Below are 20,364 nucleotides of genomic sequence, written 5' to 3'. Positions count from 1 at the left end.
GAATCTGTCCTTCTCTACCTTCGCTATACCCTTCATGTTCTTATAAGTTTCTATCATATCCCCTCTAAGTCTCCGCTTTTCCAGGGAAAAGAGGTCCAGCTTCTCCAGCCTCTCAGCATATGAGAGGTTTTCCATGCCCTTTATCATTTCTCGAGTATCGCCATATCCTTCTTAAGGTACGGCGACCAGTACTGAACACAGTACTCCAGATGCGGTTGCACCATCACTCTATACAGCGGGAGGATAACTTCCTTGGTTCTGGTAGTGATACCTTTTTTGATAATGCCCAACATTCTTTATATCTTTATATTTCTCTGTAAATTATATTTTTTCATTTTCTGCATCATTCATTCTGTCAACTGCTCTGAGCTCTTGATTGTAACAGTATACAGATTAAAATGTTGTTATAAATTGATTATAGGTAATTATATAAAGTAGGGATAAAGCTCTGGGCTACCCATTATTTATCTATAAGCTGATACCCAAAAAAATTCACCAGAGGAGGGTTCCACTCCTTACCCCTTCTGCCACTTAACCCTATTTCCATTCCTCTCCTCATCGCCTTGCTCAATTGCTGACCTCACAGGTAAAGCTGCGTCTTTCCTTGGAGCCATACAGATACTGGGTCCATTTTCTGTGCATTCCCCTTGTTTCAGACAGACATCAATTTATGAGTCAAGGGTATACACATAAAAAAAACATGCAGCCACTCCAGGAACAGAAGATCAAATCTGGCTAATTTCAGTACCTGAGTGCCATAAACTGGCCTATTTTTAAGCATAACCACAATGTGTCATATCTTCAAGCTACTGCCAGCAGACACATCATATGAACATCCCCAAAATATAGACCTGGATGGAACACTGGTAAACCAGAGTTTACTATTCTTGTGCTAGCTAATTTTAAGGGAAGAGGAAGGAATAATAATTATTTCACAATTACAAATGTGTAAACTGAAGAAAAGGAATAGAAGTGGCTATAAAACTAATTTCCATTTAGCACCTATTCTAACTTTAAATTAGTTTCTTAATAACATGGTTTTCCTACAAAATGTTCCTCTTAGTTAACTAAGATTATCACACTCCATTTTTTAAGTTAAAATGATCCACAGAATCCAATGTTGCATCACAAAGTAGCTAGACTTTTGCATATTTGTATTTGCCTTCACACTGGTCTTTTACCAACTCTTGCAAGCTAGAACATGAATGCTATGCATAATTAATAGTATCTATAAGAAATACCCTGTTAAGTAGCCTTGAACCCTCTGGCATGTCCTAAAAATTTAGTGTGGACCAGATAGCAAACACAAAAGTTAGGTGGAAACATACAAGCAGCAATCTTATAAGCCTAATTTTATTGCTTTAAATAGCAAGCCAAAAATTGCTCTTCTCCTTGACAATAAAGTCAAATTCACCTAGAAAACTTTGAACTCCTGTCATGATAAATTGCGGGATATGCTATGCTATACGGTCCCAATTTGTAAAGTAAATGCTGAGCACCAGTGACCAGAACATAGTCTGCCCAATATTCAAAGCAATTTTAAAAAATGCTGATCACCAAAGACTGAATATCGCCCAGAGTATAATTAGAATACCAAGACTAGATACCCTGACAAACAGTATTATAACAAAATGGCCCCTAACAAAATAACCCCAAAAGGTTCTTCATAAGAATAAGAAGTGTCATAAAAACTTTATTGAATAAGGTAAGCAAATACACTGTTCAACAATCCACTATCAGAATTTATTCATTTCATATTTTACTTGTAGTTAATTCATGCTATGGAACTAAGATATATTTACATTCTTCTCAAAATAGGTAGAGAGAGCAAGATGGGATAATGGTCTGTGCAAGACGGGGGAGCCTAGATGGAATATTGGGTTGTATAGAGGGGGTGGAAAGAAGAGACCCATGGCAGCAGCCCAAATTTTCAAAGGGAATCTATTCTGACAATGTCTCTACCAGGAAAATACATCAAAACACACAAGTATGTACACAGACTGAAGGGTATATAGATGCACAGATGGAGGGAGAGGCACAGAAAGAAAGAAATACAGATAGGTATAGAGCAGTGGTTCCCAAACCTGTCCTGGGGGACCCCCAGCCAGTCAGGTTTTCAAGATATCCCTAATGAATATGCATGAGAGAGATTTGCATATAATGGAAGTGACAGGTATGCAAATCTCTCTCATGCATATTCATTAGGGATATCTTGAAAACCTGACTGGCTGGGGGTCCCCCAGGACAGGTTTGGGAACCACTGGTATAGAGGGATTGATGTAGAAAGCGGCATCTTAGAGCCATTGACTGCCCTGCTTTTAATGCTAGGTTCCTGCAAAAAATTTACTGCTATAATGCAGTAATCAACAAACATGCAAATTACTGCCATTCAGTGGGTGAATGGCGATTGGCTCATGCACTAATAGGAATAGGGACATTTAAAAAAGAAGCCATCTGGTCTGCAAAATGTATGGCAGTATAGCGACTCCCCAACCCAACCAATCCAATCCCTCCTCTTAACCCCCCCCCCCCCCCCCACACACACACACAATGTAGCTTTCTGTATTGGCCCATTTTAGCCCTACAACATGACTCCCTCCCACCAAACCAATTCACATCCCCAACACTGCTGACAAAATCAAAAATCCCTGTTAGACTAGCAGCCCCCTCCTTCCCTATCTCACCATTATATAAAAAAAGAATTCCCTGGTGTCTAGTTGTAACCCTTCTACCCCTGACCCTCCTCAAAGCCCTCAAGGCCCCCTTTAGGAGTTACTTTAAGAGGCAGAAAAGATGCCCACTTGTTCCTACCCCAGTGTCACTGTCTTGAAAAATCCTCGGACACACTGCATGAGATCAGGTTCTGCCATTTTTCAAGTTTGTGGAGCTGGGACATTGTTCCTGCATCTTAAAGGTATACCCTCAGAAAAAGTATTACAGAACTGCAAAATGTTGGGGACGAGCTTGCCACTCTGGATCCATTGTAAAACAGTTTCCACAAATACCATAGCACCAAGATTTATTTAATTTCAACTTTTAATATAATGCATTTAGGGATGGACAAAAGTGAATCTTACTAACTGTGCTGGATATTCCTTCTCGTTAACCATGACATTCCACCACAGTTACAAGACCTATGTGTTACAATCAATGTCCTGCCATAGTTTCAGTTCCTTTTCACTGTTTGCAGCAAGTGAATATAGGAGATGGCCACCAAATTGGTCACTGCTACATTATAGTGTACCACAGGACTGAATGTTACCATTGGCATTATTTAGTATCTGTGTGCTTCATTAGGAAAACTCTTTGCCACCTTAGAAGTAATGCTTTCTCTTTTTTATGCTGGCAACATTTATTTACTGTTTCCCTTTCATTCTGACCTTAACTCCATAATGTTGAATGTCTCAATGTCTCAACACTAGCTGCATGGGTTAAAACACTAGCTGCATGGGTTAAGGATTGGCTGAGCGGTAGATTTCAGAGGGTGATGGTAAATGGTACTCCATCCAAAACATCAGATGTGACCAGTGGAGTGCCACAGGGCTCGGTCTTGGGTCCAATCCTATTCAACATATTCATAAGTGATATGACCCAAGGGCTCAGAGGAAAAATATCATTGTTCGCCGATGACGCCAAACTGTGCAACATAGTAGGTAAAAGCACTATGCCTGACAGTATGACGCAGGACCTACTACTATTAGAACAATGGTCATCGACTTGGCAGCTCAACTTCAATGCTAAAAAATGCAAAGTGATGCACCTGGGTAAAAGAAATCTGTGCAGGACTTACACGTTAAATGGTGAGACCTTAGTTAGAACTACGGAAGAACGGGATTTAGGAGTAATCATTAGTCATGACATGAAAACTGCCAATCAAGTGGAAAAGGCTTCCTTCAAGGCAAGGCAAATGATGGGTTGTATCCGTAGAGGTTTTATCAGCAGGATGCCAGAGGTCATAATGCCACTGTACAGGTCCATGGTGAGACCTCATTTGGAATATTGTGTTCAATTCTGGAGACCACATTACCGGAAAGATGTGCTGAGAGTTGAGTCAGTTCAGCGGATGGCCACCAGGATGGTCTCGGGGCTCAAGGATCTTCCATACGAAGTAAGGCTGAATAAATTGCAGCTGTACTCACTTGAAGAACGAAGAGAGAGAGGGGATATGATTGAAACATTTAAATATATCACAGGTCGTATCGAGGTGGAAGAGGATATCTTTCGTCTTATGGGACCTTCGTCCACCAGAGGGCATCTGCTGAAAATCAGGGGAGGGAAATTTCATGGTGACTCCAGAAAGTATTTCTTCACTGAGAGGGTGGTCGATCATTGGAATGAACTCCCACGGCAGGTGATTGAGGCCAACAGCGTGGCAGATTTCAAAAATAAATGGGATATTCATGTGGGATCTCTAATGAGGTAAGGACAGGAGGTTGGTGAGCAAACTCATGGGGGAAGGGTCACTGGAGTGGACAGACTTGATGGGCTTTGGCCCTTTTCTGCCGTCATTTTTCTATGTTTCTATAGTGCTATGGTAATCAAGGGATAGATGTCTGTCAATGAGCTAGTCTTGAAGTTTAAAAAAGAAATCTTTTGATATCTCAAACCTTTAAACCAGGTTCTCTGTCACACATACTATATTATTGGTTTAAGAAATGAAAGCACTGAAAATGATATTGAAATCTAGGCTGTCTGTGGTGCTTAAGGTCAAAACAATGGCAAAATCCATCCTATTTAAATTGATATCAGTTTGGCAACTGAATGAGTTTAAAAAAATATTACAAGCTATAGTTTTGACATTCATTCATCATTGTAATTCATTGTACCTGTGACACTGGTTTATAGAGCACTGAAAGGGATTCCTCACGGGGACGGGTGGGACTTTGGCGGGGACGGGTGGGATTTCTGTCCCCGCGCAACTCTCTAGTTCTTATGTCTTTGCTTCTCATAAATGTTAAAGTGAGACATGACTGTTACCATAAGTTAAGCATCACCTCAAAAGGTAAACCAACATTTGTTATCTTTCTCAGTTATATGAAGCTGTGTGTTACCAAATGTACTTACAATGGTTTCCAATATCACTCTTCAGGCAACTCACTCCAAGCTTTAGGTCTAGTGCAGATTTTCATTGGCGAAGGAAGCAAAGAGAGGCTGCATCTGGACTGAAGTAAACCAAAACAAAACGGGGAGAACATTAGCAACTTTAAGGTTCCCACTTAATGGTTCTTCTCTTTTTTAAAAGTAAGAAAGGCTAGTGCAATCAATACTGTATCTGTAAAACAGAGTGAAGGACTTTGCTTCCTCGCTTCTTTTATCCTTCTTTCTTAGATAGGATTTTTATATAGAAACATAGAAACATGATGGCAGATAAAGCCCAAATGGCCCATCTAGTTTGCCCATCTGCAGTAACCATGATCTCTTTCTCTCTGAGAGATCCTACGTGCCTATCCCAGGCCCTCTTGAATTCAGACACAGTCTCTGTCTCGACCACCTCTTCCGGGAGACTGTTCCATGCATCTACCACCCTTTCTGTAAAATAGTATTTCCTCAGATTACTCCGGAGCCTATCACCTCTTAACTTCATCCTATGCCCTCTCATTGCAGAATTTCCTTTCAAATAACTTGAATCATGAGCATTTACATTACATAGGTATCAAGCAGCAAACAAAACAAAAAAAGAGATATAATCTTATGTATGGAAATTTCTAATTTTTAATTATGATCTAATGTACCAATTTATCCCAGGACAAGCAGGGAGCATATTCTCACACATGGATCGCAAACTTTCCAAAACTTGAAGCTGCGATTCACTTTTCAAGTGTCCGTACCAAGGCTCTGTCGGTAACGTCACCCGTGCGTGAGAATATCTGCCTGCTGTCCCTGGATAACACCTGTTACGGTAACTGTGCTTTATGGATGGTACTGATTCTTACTGACACAGTTTCTATAAACCATCTAGATCTATTTGGTGGAGACGGTATAGAAAACTTTTATGTATTACATTATTATAAAGTCAGACCCTACCTTGTGTGCAAAGAGAAAGAGATAACGTAAGAGGAGACACTGAAAAGTTCTCAGCCCAACCAAGAAAAAAGAATGATGTGGAGCCATGAAATTTACAAGTTATTCCATACTTTTCTTGACACACTTCATTTCATATCATTGAAATGAAAAAGTATCAAGAAAAGTATGGAATAACTTGTAAGTTCCATGGCTCCACATCATTCTCTTCTTGGTTGGGCTGAGTACATATTCATGCCTGCCAGAAGAGGACAAGATGAGAACAGAGTGAAAGGTTATGCATTTTTCCTACTTCTTTTTTCAGAACAGTTACACTTGTTTAAATGCTACAGCTTGGTCTGTAAAATAAATGTAATAATAGAATCCTAATTAATTTATGCCAGTTAAGTACATTCTCTGGTGCAAAGAGATCCCATGTCATGTATGGACTTATAACAATGTGCTGTAGTTAGAGAGCTCAAGTCCTGGAGACCAAGTAATAATAATAATAATTTTATTCTTGTATACTGCCATACCGAAAAAGTTCTAGGCGGTTCACAACAAGGTGAGCTAATATATGGGATACAGATAAAATACAAATTAGAATAATAGACTTAAAAACAGATAAAGACAGAAAGCATTTACAATATAATGCAGAAAATACTGGCATGGCAGGGAAAGAAGTAATGCATAGAACAGATAAAATAAAATTTTTAAAAAAGTATGATTATTCTCAATGAATGACTCTGAGCATGTTACACGCCCCCCCCCCCTCCATATTCGTGGGGGTTAGGGGCACAGCCACCTTGTGAATACTATGGGACTCATAATCGAAAGAGAAAAACGTCCAAAAACTGGCCTAAGTCAGCACTTGGATGAACATTTCCCAAAAACGTTCAAGTGCCGATAATAAAAAAAGGGTTTTGGACGTATTTCTAAACGACCTAGGCCTTCATAGTGCCGCTGAATGACCAAAGCTAAATGGGGCATTTCAGGAGGAGTGTTGAGGGCGGGAGTTGGGCCGGACATGGGCTGGCTTAGACTTAGTCGTACAGCATTTATAACCGAAAGTTATACAGCCGACGATCGACGGAACTTGGACGTTGTGACTTTTAGGGTGGTAGATAAGTGGGTCTACGGGATTCTGGAGGTGGGTTGGGGGGGCTAACTGTGACCTATAAGGGAGCTATAGTGAGATGATGACATGGAACCCTTTTTGTGAAGTTCACAGCAGTGCTCTGTAAGGTACTCCACTATTTAGGTGAGGTGTTCAGTCCATCATTTGGGTGTTCAGTCCATGTCCAACAGGGCTTGTTCTAGGCGTTTTTGACTTGGAAGAAAAGTTGGGTGAAAATGTGGTATAAAGATGGAAGATTTAGCGGCTTGGACGATCAGATCGGCAGGACGTATAGTTATACAATTTTCGAAACAAAAAAAATTTTGGATATATTTTTTGAAAATGTGTCCTAGGCTGTTTTTTACTTTGGACGACTTGCGACTTACACGAAAACGGACTTAGACGTCCTTTTCGATTATGCCCCTCCACGTATTCATAAATAATTATAGGGGCCCCAAACCTTAAGTCTCGCCCCCTCCCGCCTCCCAGACCCCTCCACACCTTACCTTATAGCCCTGGTGGTCTAGTGGTGAAGCAAGGCAGGAACGATCTTTCTACGCGCCTGCCCCTGAAAGCCACAATCAAAAATGGAGATGGGAGGCTCATGAATAATCAGATTCATGAATGCCAAAACCGCAAATATGAAGGGAGACCTGGTATATAACTTTTTCATTTAAAACCCCCATCTTTGTAAGGTCCTACGTTTAAGAACACTCTAATCATGTATAACACTGTGAAAAAGACTGTGAAACTCCTAGGCTGGCCTGCATTATAGTACAATTTAAGGGGTCAGTTCTCAAGGTATAGTAAAAGGCAACCTTTTACTGCACCTTAATATATCATGGAATTCAGAAACTTGCACTATTTCAGTTCCACAAGTTGCTGAATTCTATGGTAAAAGAATAAAACTGCTTAGCAGCATAGGACTGCAGAGCCACAGCCTGATGCTCTCGTGCCAGCAGAGAAACCCTCCCACCTGCTGACTCAAGCCTCCTCCCATCCCCAAGAGGCTCCACAGCCCCATCCCCCCTCCGCCCCCCATAGGTCCACAGCTCCTGAAAGAGTATACTGTTTAGATTATTGGTGGTCTGAGAATCTTCAGGCATGGACTACTGTCCAGTCCCTAGCAGTAGTTGTGTGAGCCTACCTGTAAGGGCTCATTTTGATGATGTTACCAGGCTAGGTAGGAGTGAGCAAGCTTCGTTCCCACCCAAAGACCTCTTGGGTCACTCATAATCTAAATCAGTGGTTCCCAAACCCTGTCCTGGGGGGACCCCCAGCCAGTCGGGTTTTCAAGATATCCCTAATGAATATGCATGAGAGAGATTTGCATACCTGTCACTTCCATTATATGCAAATCTCTCTCATGCATATTCATTAGGGATATCTTGAAAACCCAACTGGCTGGAGGTCCCCCAGGACAGGGTTTGGGAACCACTGATAAATGATAAGCCTTTTAGCAGGCTCTGGAGTCTTTTGGAGAGGTGGTGGTCTGGAACCATGGGGGGTGGGATTTGCTTTGTCAGCCCAGAAACATCAGAGGGAAGCATTGCAACCTGATTGCTCCTGGGCAGAAACCAAACTCAACTAAAACCTGGGATATATTATTGTGATTTATGAGCCATAACATGACTTACAGTGTCGCATTAGGATTTTTACATCGTACATAATAAGCTGCTTTACATGCATGTTTTGTATCTCAATACTGTGCACCATGTAGCAACTTAGGGCTTCTTTTACTAAGCTGCGTTAGGGCATTAACACGCAGAATAGCGCACGCTACAATGCCACGCACGCTAGACGCTAACGCCAGCATTGAGCTGGCGTCAGTTCTAGCCACGTAGCACAGGGTTAGCACGCGCTAATCTGCTGTGTGTGCTAAAAATGCTAGCACACCTTAGTAAACGGAGTCCTTAATATCACCACAGTGAAATAAGTCAAACTGCGTTATGTCCCTTTAAGTCACGTTAAGGGGCAAATCAAGAGACTTGAAACTCTAACAAAGCTTGATAATCCCCCCCTTAGTATATAATTATGTTTCAAATATAACCAAAAAACTCTGATAACAAAGAAATATAACCCCATTGAATAAATAACTCAGACAAAAGCATATATTTTATCTTTCAACTAAAAAGATTTAACAACCAAGTATCATTGTGTGAAAAAGCATGTGAACCTTTTATTTGGTAACTAGTGGCACCTGCTTGAGAAGCAATAATGTCAAACAAATGTTTCCTGTAACTGTTGATTGGTTTCTCACATTGCCCTTGAGGAAATTTGGCTCCATTTTCCATCCAGAACTGTTTCAACTCAACTCTGTGACATTAGAAGGCTTTTTTTGTAGGAATAGCTCACTTCAGGTCTTACCACAACATTTCAATAGAGTTCAGGTAAGGACTTTGTCTTTGACTCGGCTAATGTAAAACAGCTCTGGATAGAAAAATAGGTCCAAAAAATTCCTCAAGGGTGATGTGAGGGACTGATCAACTCTTACAGGAAATATTTAGTTGAAGTTATTGCTGCTGTAGGTGGAGCTCCCAGTTACTGAATGAGGGGTTCACATGCTTTTTCACACAAGACTACCAGTTGTTGAATATTTTTTTGTTGAACAAATAGTAAAATATATCCTTTTGTCTGAGTTATTTATTCAATGGGGGTTATATTTCTCTATTATCAAAGTTTAGGTTATATTCAAAATCTTCTCCTTGATCCTTCATTGTTTATCTCCCCCTTAAAGATGAAGAAAAAAAAAGTGCAGCCTCACTGTTTAATTGGTGGCATTTATATGTACTCATATATATTTGTAAAATGGGGTAGATATACCGTATATGGAAGTGGAACAACTTACATGTGAAAGTTGTGAAATCACCGCTTCCAAGTGGACATGCTGGTACTGCCATGTGAAAGCTGCTGAGCTTGTCTCATTCATTATTTTGTATTTGTTTGTAAAATGGCTGCTCCTGCAGCAAATGTAGCTCAATACATGCACACGCCTGCAGGTATTTTAGAAAAAGCTCACCACTGGCAGAACATTTTGTAAACTACCACTGGAATTGAGACAGTCCTCTAGATTTCTACATTCTGTATAAAATGGAACCTATGTGTTTCCACGAAAGTGTTGGAAAACACTGGTTTATAAAGTCTTTTGCTTTATCAGCAGCAGAATTGAGATGGCTCATTTACACTGTGGAAGTATTCTATATGTCTATATATGAGATTTGAGTTTGATTTGTAATCCATTTTTTGCTCCCTAGGCCTTCTGGGGCTGAGCATGAGATGCCATGGAAGAGGAATTCACAGATTTTGGGTATAGAGTAGATCTAAACCCTTCCACAACAGCAACAAAATGGCCATAATTAGTATACATTGCAATCAGTTTCCTCAGGACTATCACTTTGATGGCTGGGTTATATAGGAGGAGGAAAAGACCCTTGGTAGTTACAAATGAAGGCTTACAATATCCGTACCTATAGTAAAGAATGGTTCTAATTGGACTGTGAGCCCAAAATATACAAGGAAAACTGCAGAATCAATATTAAAACTGAGGGCACCTTCTACTTCCAGGGCCCCAAGATCTGGAACAGTCTCCCGAGCAGCTTATGCTAACTTCCTACTTACTTCCAGTTTAGGAAGGTGCTGAAAACACATCTATTTTCTTTACATTACATTACATTAGTGATTTCTATTCCGCCTGTACCTTGTGGTTCTAAGCGGATTACATTGGAAGATAAGCTGCCATGATGAAATCAATGGGACTGGGAGAGACATTAACTACATGGGTCAGTGATTGGCTAAACGGTAGACTTCAGAGAGTGGTGGTGAATGGTGCACCTTCAAAAACGTCAGAGGTGATCAGTGGAGTGCCGCAGGGCTCAGTCTTGGGCCCGATCCTCTTCAACATATTTGTGGGAGATCTGACTCAGGGGCTTCAGGGTAAAATCACATTATTCGCCAATGACGCCAAACTATGCAACATAGTAAGTGAGAACACTTTACCAGACAGAATGACGCAGGACCTACTTCTATTGGAACACTGGTCCTCGACATGGCAGCTAAACTTCAATGCTAGAAAATGTAAGGTCATGCACCTTGACAGCAGGAATCCATGCAAAACTTACACACTTAATGGTGAGACCTTAGTTAGGACCAAGGCGGAAAGTGATTTGGGGGTGATCATTAGCGAAGACATGAAGACTACCAATCAAGTGGAGAAGGCTTCATCCAAGGCAAGACAAATGATGAGTTGTATCCGTAGAAGTTTTATCAGCCGGAAGCCCGAAGTTATAATGCCGTTGTACAGATCCATGGTGAGGCCTCATCTGGAATATTGTGTACAATTCTGGAGGCCACATTACCAAAAAGATGTGCTGAGAGTTGAGTCGGTTCAACGAATGGCAACCAGGATGGTCTCGGGACTCAAAGACCTCCCATATGAGGAAAGGCTGAATAAATTGCAGCTATACACACTCGAGGAACGTAGAGAGAGAGGAGATATGATAGAGACGTTTAAATATATCACGGGCCGTATTGAGGTGGAGGATGATATCTTCTTTCTTAAAGGTCCCTTGGCCACAAGAGGGCATCTGCTGAAAATCAGGGGTGGGAAATTTCATGGCGACACCAGGAAGTTCTTCTTCACCGAAAGGGTGGTCAATCGTTGGAATGAACTTCCACTTCAGGTGATTCAGGCCAGCAGCGTGCCAGATTTTAAAAGGAAATGTGATATACATGTGGGATCTCTAGGGGGGTAAAAATGGAATGGGATACACATGTGGTATCTCTAGGGGGGTAAATTCAAGGGGGTGGGGTCGTTAGAGTGGGTAGACTTGATGGGCTATGGCCCTTTTCTGCCGACATCTTCTATGTTTCTATGATAACTGGACATTTCCAGGAAGTTACATTACATTGGAAGATAGCTGGACATTACCAGGACGTTACATTACATTGGAAAATAGCTGGACATTTCCAGGAGGTTACATTACATTGGAAGATTGCTGGACATATCCAGGAGATTACATTACATTGGAAGGTAGCTGGTTTCAGGTTACATAATGAGGTTTCAGGTTATATTTTGTGACATAGAGAAGAAGTTACCAGAGGGATTGGTAGTTCGCGGGAATTTTGCAGAGTGAAATTTGGACTTTTACAGGAAATTACTTTACCTTGGAAGATAGCTGGTTTCAGGTTACATAATGAGGTTTCAGGTTATATTTTGTGACATAGAGAAGAAGTTACCAGACGGGTGGGTAGTTCGTGGGAAATTTGCAGAGGGGATAGGAGGAGGGGGAGGTTAGGTTAACTGAATATGATTTTTGAATAGTAGTGTTTTTATTTCTTTTCGGAATGCTTTAAAGTCAGTTGTTGCAGTCAACAAGTTGGAGATGGAGGGGTCAAGTTTTGCTGCTTTCGTCGCTAGGAGGCTGCCGTACAGTTTTTTGCATTGAGTACCTTTGAGTGGTGGGTAGGAGAATAGGGTCTGGGTTCTCCTTATTCTGGGTGAAAGGTTTCGATTTAGGCGATTGTTTAGGTAGGTAGGTGCAGTTCCGTTTGTTACTTTGTATAATAGACAGTATAATTTGAATTGGATTCTGGCTCGTATCGGTAGCCAGTGTGAGTCTAGGTAGGTATTGGTGATGGGGTCAAATTTTCCGAGTGAATAGATTAGTCTGAGAGTTGCGTTCTGAACGGACTGTAGTTGTTTAATTAAGTTTGTTGGACATGGTAGGTAGAGGATATTGCAGTAATCCACTAGTCCTAGTACAAGGGATTGGACTATGATCCTGTATTGGTCTTTGTCAAAGAATTTTCTTATTTTTCGTAGATTGCGCATGGTGAAGAATGCTTTTTGGTTAGTTTTGTTGATTTGAGTCTGCATTGTGCAGCATCTGTCTATCAATACTCCAAAGATTTTAAGAGATGTCTGTATTGGGTATTTGGTTTCATTTATTTATAATTCTGTTATGGAAAGATTTTTGTCCTTTTCCAGCAATAAGAATTTTGTTTTATCCGAGTTAAGCTTCAATTTGTGGTTTGTCATCCATTTTTCCACTGCTTTCAGAGTTGTTTCCAGGTGTCCTGTTGAGGTATCGAAGGGGAGAAGAATGGTTATGTCGTCTGCGTAGCTGAATGATATTACGTTTAGGGTATCTAGAGTGGTACCAAGGGAGGATATGAAGAGATTGAAGAGGATGGGTGATAGTGGTGATCCTTGTGGAACTCCACAGGGATTAGACCATGGGGCTAATTTAAGATCGTTTGTCTTTACTCTATATATTCTTGTTTTAAGGAATCCTTGGAACCATTTGTATACCCCACTTGAGATCCCTATGGCGTCTAGTATCTGAAGTAGTATGGTGTGATGTACTAGGTCGAATGCAGCAGAAAGATCTAGTTGGATAATTAGCATCCTACTTCCTTTACTGAGGTATTGTCGGGCTGTATCCAGTAGAGTTGCTAGTAAGGTCTCTGTGCTATGGTTTGTTCTGAATCCTGATTGTGAGGCATGGAGTAAGTTATGGTTTTCCAGGTAGTTGGTGAGATATTGTGCAACAAGACCTTCTAATCTAATCTAATCTAATCCTTAGGTTTGTATACCGCATCATCTCCACATTCGTAGAGCTCGACGCGGTTTACAGTAGGAGAAATAGGAAGGAACTACAACAGAGGGTTAGAGGTAGAAGTGTGAAGAAAATTTAGAGGACTTGGGATGCCAAGATATAAGAGTTTCCTTGATTCCTAAGTTGGAGGGAGACTTACATTTTTTGAGAAAAGCCAGGTTTTCAGATGTATGCGGAAAACTTGGAGAGAGCTCAAGTTCCGAAGAGGGGAGGTAAGGTTGTTCCAGAGCTCAGTGATTTTGAAGTGGAGGGAGGTCCCTAGCTTTCCTGTGTGGGAAATGCCTTTTAGTGAGGGGAAGGATAGTTTTAATTTGTGGTAGGATCTGGTGGTATTAGGGTTTGAGGAATTCCAAGAAAGAGGGATAAAGGGAGGGAGGATACCATATAGGATTTTGAAAGTTAAACAGGCGCATTTATAGTGGACCCTGGCGATTATCGGAAGCCAGTGGAGCTTGGCCAGGAGCGGGGAGACATGGTCAAATTTACTTTTAGCGAAGATGAGCTTGGCCGCGGCATTCTGAATCCGTTGGAGTCTGTGGAGGTTTTTCTTAGTTAGGCTTAAGTAGATAGAATTGCAATAGTCCAATCTGGAGAGGATGATGGATTGGACAAGGAGGGTAAAATGTTTTTGATGGAAGCAGGATCTAACTTTCCTCAGCATGTGAAGGCTGAAAAAGCATTTTTTTACCAAGGATTGGAGGTGGTCATTGAAGGACAATGTGGAATCAATGATGATGCCCAAGACCTTGCTCGAGAACTCAAGCTGCAGAGAGGAGCCAGAGGGTAGTGGGATGAAGGTGGGTAAGTGATCTAGTTTTGGACCGAGCCAAAGAAGTCTTGTTTTGGACTCATTCAATTTCATTTGCACAGTGTGGGCCCAGGATTGTAGGTTCATTATACAAGAGGATATGTTCTTAGACAGGTCGGTGAGGTTCGAATCGGTCTCGAGGAGGACGAGGATGTCGTCTGCATAAGTGTAAATTGTTTCAAGGGGGGATAGGTGGAGGAGTTTTAGGGAGGACATATAGATGTTGAAAAGGATAGGGGATAGTGGAGAGCCTTGCGGGACTCCACAATTCGGTTTCCAGGGGGAGGATGAGGTGCCATTCATGTTAAGAACAAGAGCGGAGGAATTTAGAGAACCAACCTAGGACTGTGGAGTTGATACCTATCTCAGAGAGTTGGTAAACAAGAATATCATGGTGAACAACGTCGAAAGCAGTGGAAAGGTCAAATTGTAGGAGGAGGGCGAACTTGTTTCGAGAGTGAAGTTGTTGAACCCTTGAAATCAGGGAAGACAGTAGGGATTCGGTGCTGAAGTTAGGACGAAAGCCATATTGATAGGGTAAAAGAATAGAGAATCTCTCTAAGTATGCTGAGAGTTGGGAAGAAATAATGGACTCTAGCATCTTGGTTAGGAGAGGGATATTTGCAACCTTCTGTTAGTTTAACGTATAATGGGATTGAGGCAATGGGTCTATAGTTGGAGGAAGTGTCTATTGGGCCTTTAAGATCTTTCAGTAGAGGGGTGATTATAATCTCGCCTAGTTCTAGTGGGAACTGGCCTTCTCTGAGTGTGATTTGTATCCATTGCATGAGGCTGGCTTTGAATTTAGGGGTAGCATTTGTTAGTAGATACGATGGGCAGTTATTTAAATCGCATGAGGCTTGGCTGTATTTTTTGTAGAGTCGGTCCAAGTCAGTCCATTGTACTATTGGGAAATTGGTCCAGGTTCTGTCAGCTGTTATGGCTTCTTCCAATGTGGGGTTTATTAGTATATCGTCGAGGTTGGTTTGTGAGTTATTGAAAGTAGTTCTGATTGTGCTGATCTTGTATTTAAAGTGGTCTGTTAGTTGGGAGGCTGTTGGTGGGTGGTTTCCTTTAGTGGCTAGAAATGGTTTGGTATCAGTGAGGTTTTTTACTAGATTGAAGAGTGTTTTTGTATCTGGGGGTTTTAGTGCCAATTAGTTTGGAGTAGTAGGCTTTTCGTTTTTCCTTAAGTTTGATCTTATATTGTTTGATTAGGTTTCTCCATGCTGTTTTGGTTTGTTCCTGGTTCTGTTTTTTCCAGACTCTTTCGAGTTGTCTACATTGCCTTTTTAGTTGGAGAAGTTCAGAGTCGAACCATTTGTCAGAGGGTCTGCAGATTCTGTGTTTCGATTTTGCTGGGGCTAGCTCATTTAAGGTTGTTTCGCTTAGGGTTCGCCAATGGTTTACGAATTCTTTAGGGTCGATGGAGTTGAATGCGGGGGTCTACTTTGTCCCAGAATGTGGTGGGTTCAATTTTCTGGCGAGTCTTGAAGGACGTTTTGTGGGGTTCGGGTTTGTTGTTATTGTAAGCCCAATTGATGGTGAAGGTATATTTGTAATGGTCTGACCAGAGGGAGGGATGCCAGATACCATTAGAGATGTGGATATCTGGTGTGTGAGAGTTTAGGGACGTGTATGCCGCAATATCCAGTTGGTGGCCTTTTTCGTGCGTGGGTTGAGGGTTAATAATCTGGTATTAAGGGCATCAAGATATGAAAGTAAACCTTCTACCTGCTTGGAGGTGTGGTCTCCTAAGTGGAGATTTATGTCTCCAAGGAGCAGGTTATGTGTAGAGTTTAGAGAGTTCTGGATGATGAAATTTTCGAGTTCATGTTTTGAGGCGATCCATTTTCCTGGAGTGATATAGCAGAGAAGGCATGTCAAGGTGCCTTTGAGTGTGTCATCGGATAGTTGGTAGGCTAGAAGGTCAAAGTGGGGGGTTGAGTGTTTGTCTAGGACTTTTAGATTGAGGTTGTTTTTTACTAGAATAGCTAATCCTCCCCCTCATTTGTTTTCTCGACAGACTAACTCTAGTTTGTATTCTTTGGGGCAGAATTCGGTTATGCATGGGTCTGAGTCGGAAGTTAGCCAGGTTTCGATTAAGAAGAGGCAGCCTAGTTGTTCTTTAACCAGCCAATCCTTGATTAAGTCTGCCTTTGGGCTGATTGATCTTATGTTCATGTACGCATAGGCTATCGAGGTGTGTTTTGTGTGAGGATTGGTGATACAATTTGGGTAGAGGAGGTTTCGTGGTGTTGTCTGATGTTTTTGAGTTGTTGTCTTGGACTTTGGAGGATGTCTTTTTCCCCAGATGGTGGTGATGTTTTCGTGGTTGGCCAATGGGCAGGATATCAGAGATCTGGGGTTGTGGAGTTTTCTAGATGGTTGGACTTGTGTGTAGGTTGCTGTCAAAATTGGGATTGGGGATATGTGGAATCCTGCTGTTTTCCAGTTGGATATGAATAGGAAGAGCAACAGGAGGGCAAGTATGAGTCTAGATGTGCGGGTTGCTATTATGTTTGAATAGGAGGCGTTTGAGAGGGAGGAGGTTCTTTATCTCTGGTCCTTGCTTTACTGGAGCTGTGGTAATGTAGCACTAGAGTTTTATGAGGCTTTTGTGTATCTTACTTCTAGTCTTTGCTAGTGCTGTGGCTGTAACTATGCTCTCTTGAGGGATCTGTGTGTGTCTGAATGATGGATGCTGGAGCTGTGATTGGCTTTCTTGGCCAGCGCTTTCTGTCTTTTGGCAGTGACCTTGGCCGATGCGCCGAACGGTTGTGAGTCGTTTGGGGCAGGTTCTTAAGTGATTTCCCTGGCTTTACTGCACTGACCTATCCTAATGCATTCATTTGTAAGAAATCTACACTCCTGTATCATTTCTAATATTCTATAAGCCGCAATGATTCCTAGCTGATACTTGCGGTATACAAGAATCAATATGGTATATTATGACGAACCTCCACACAAATCATTTGCATGCAGAATTTTAGTGCATCAAAAGCTCTTTTAGAATCGGCCAAAAATCAGATTGGAGCGGACCCACGTGGTGGATTCCTGCTCTTTATAGTACTGACAAACACTGTTGAAGCTAAAAGAAGATGCAGGAATAGGAAGTTTGAGAGTAATAAGCAGACCATGGGGGGGGGTATATATGGAAAAAAAAAACCTTTTTTATTAGACTAACAATGTAGTTTATGATTAGCTTTTGAAGGTAACCAATTCTTCCTCAGATCAGAAATAAGCACATGTTGGCAAAATTAGTATATATAAGGGAAACATGAAAGCATTTCAGTGGTAGTTGGAGACAAAAAAGGTGTCAAAGCAGTTTGAATTCCTTTGTAGTGGGAAAGAAAGCCAAGGTCTTTGTTAAATAAGAGACAGAGAGGTGACAAAGCTGTTTAAATTCTTTTGTAGTGGGAAAGAAAGCTAAGGTCTTTGGCCTAGATTCACTAAGCAAATCGATCGTGTACCGATCGGTCTGCATCGCCTTTACAACCCCGACCCGATTCACTAACCTTCTGGCCGATCCTGTCTGCACCCGATCTGATCCACACATGCAAATGAGAGAAATGGCATGCAAATCTAGCAAGGCAGCAATTCACCAACATTTTTCAGGCACACCGACTGGGCTGGCCGATCCAAAACCAAGCAATTGGTGAGTACCAGTCGCTCACTCCCGCGCTGAAATATCAGCCCTGCAGCCCTGAAACTCTCTGCTTGCAGCTGACCATGGATACGATGGATACCATGGATAACATGGATACGAGAAACTCTACTGTGGGGAAAAATGCTGCCCCAACTCTCCTGCTCTCTGCCGCTCTTCCCCGCAGTGTAGCCCCGCTTTAAAACCATGGGCTCGCAGAGAGCAGGAGAGTCGGTGCGGGTTTCCTGTTCAGTTCCGTAGTCTGGCAGTTCCCCCCCCCCCCCCCCCTTTACTTCTAGGCTGCAGCAAGTACCAATTGCCTCTCCCGGTACCCCAGGATCTTCAGGAGTTCAGCTGGCTAATTTTCTTTTTTTTTGCCCTGACTGCTCTTCCTTCCTGCAGTTGTAATATGCGCCACTTCCAGGTTAATGGGGGGTGGAAGATTGCTGGCTGCTCTCCCTGCTCAGCTGCCTGTTTAAAAAAGAAAACTCCCCACAAAACCAACTCTGCCGGGCCCGGAGGTCTAGCACTTGCGCAGACCATCCAAAGAAGGACTGTGCATTTCCTGGGATCGCTGTAAAGCGATCCGGGCAGGCAGATGGGGGCATTCCTCCGATCGCCCCCATCTGCATATTCTACTTTGAAGAATTCATCGGACCTGCCCGAATTGGGCCCAGTCGGTCAGGTTCGTGAATCTAGCCCTGTGTTAAGTAGAAGACAGAGAGGTGACAAAGCAGTTTAAAGGCTAGATTCACTAAGGCCACCGATCAAGTCCCGACCACTTAGTGACCCCGACCCAATTCATTAACCTTTCTCCCGATCTGATTCCGATCTGCACATGCAAATGTAGGAAGGCAGCGATTCACTAAACATTTTCAGGCACACCGACTGGGCTGGCCGATCCAAAAACAAGCAACTGCTGAGAACCAGTTGCTTCTGCAAAAACTCTGCTCTCTGCCCTGACTCTCCTGCTTGCCGCCCCGCTGAAAAAAGCCTCTCGAAAATGCTGTCATTTGTGCTTATGCTGATTTTCTCGAGTGATTTTGCTAACTGATTTTTTTGCCGTCATGACTCTCCTGCTTTCCAGCCCCGACTCTCCTGGTTGCCGTCCTGCTCTCTGGCCCGGCTCTCCTGCTTGCCGCTCCGCTGAAAAAAAGCCTCTCAAAAAAAAAAAAAATGCTGTCATTTGTGCTTATGCTGATTTTCTCTAACTAATTTTTTTGCCAGCCCGACTCTCCTGCTTTCCAGCCCCAACTTTTCTGCTTTGCCGCCCTTCCCTGCAGCACAAGCCCGTGGTTTTAACCTGCTTTAAATCTGTGGGTTAAAACCATGGGCTGGCGAGTAAAAAAGTAAAAAAATATCCCTCAGAAGAGCTTTATCTTCCAGCACAATGTCTACCAACGTTTTAAAGAGCCATTTGATAAGTCCCATTGCCAGCGAAAGTAAAAAAAGCAAACACGGACAACAAACGTATGCGCAGACTACCTATAGGCAAAGAAGATAGTCTGCGCATGCATCAGGATCCTCTCAAGTGATCCATGTGGTTGGTGGGGGGCATTCTTCCAATCACCCCCATTTGAATACAGACCCGTTGTGAATCAGTCGGCATGCCTCAGATCGAACACAGATCAGAGTGAATCGGGAAGGTTAGTGAATCTAGCCCTAAGTTTCTTTGTAGTGGGAAAGAAAGCCAAGGTCCTTATTGAGGCCTGTCTGGTGGGAATCAAAATATTTTATCATTTTGATTTCAAAAGTCTTACATTCTTGGATTGTCATAACATTTCCTTTTAGTATTCTCACCATAAAATCATTGGGGCAGTGCTCAGTTTTTCCAAAGTGTTGTCCGACAGAAGTGACATCCTGGTTGGCATTGTAATTTTTAACATGATATCTGTGTAAGTTGGTCCTAGTATTTAGCATCTGGCCTGTTTCACCAATGTAGCACCCTCTTTGCACTATTGCATTGAATGATATATACCACATTGGAAGATGAGCATGTGAAGAATCCTTATATGTTGAATGTTTTTCCCATGCTTACTCATATGGGACCCTTAGAGATGAGCTCGCACAGTTTGCGGCTTGCCACACCACAAGGATGTGTGCTATTCACTTATTAGGTAAGAAGCAAGCTCCCTACAAAAACCCAAAGTTTCTGTTTCAGATTAGGTGATTGACA

The 20,364-nt window shown here is 42.1% G+C and overlaps 1 protein-coding gene across 14 annotated transcripts in view; it reads right to left on the bottom strand.

Moving 5' to 3' along the window:
- Positions 1 to 20,364, bottom strand: part of ZBTB20 (zinc finger and BTB domain containing 20) — a 1,614,058-nt gene that overhangs the window by 177,307 nt on the left and 1,416,387 nt on the right. For all 14 annotated transcript variants that reach the window (XM_033940835.1, XM_033940838.1, XM_033940833.1 and 11 more), the window contains one exon: positions 5,065 to 5,162. The gene's annotated coding sequence lies outside the window, so the exon portion shown is untranslated. The remainder of the gene's footprint in view (positions 1 to 5,064; positions 5,163 to 20,364) is intronic.

Source organism: Geotrypetes seraphini, chromosome 4 (genome assembly GCF_902459505.1).
Source record: "Geotrypetes seraphini chromosome 4, aGeoSer1.1, whole genome shotgun sequence".
Classification (NCBI taxonomy): Eukaryota; Metazoa; Chordata; class Amphibia; order Gymnophiona; family Dermophiidae; genus Geotrypetes; species Geotrypetes seraphini.
The sequence above is the reverse complement of the archived record's forward strand: the minus strand, read 5'-3'. Positions and strand labels throughout refer to the sequence as shown.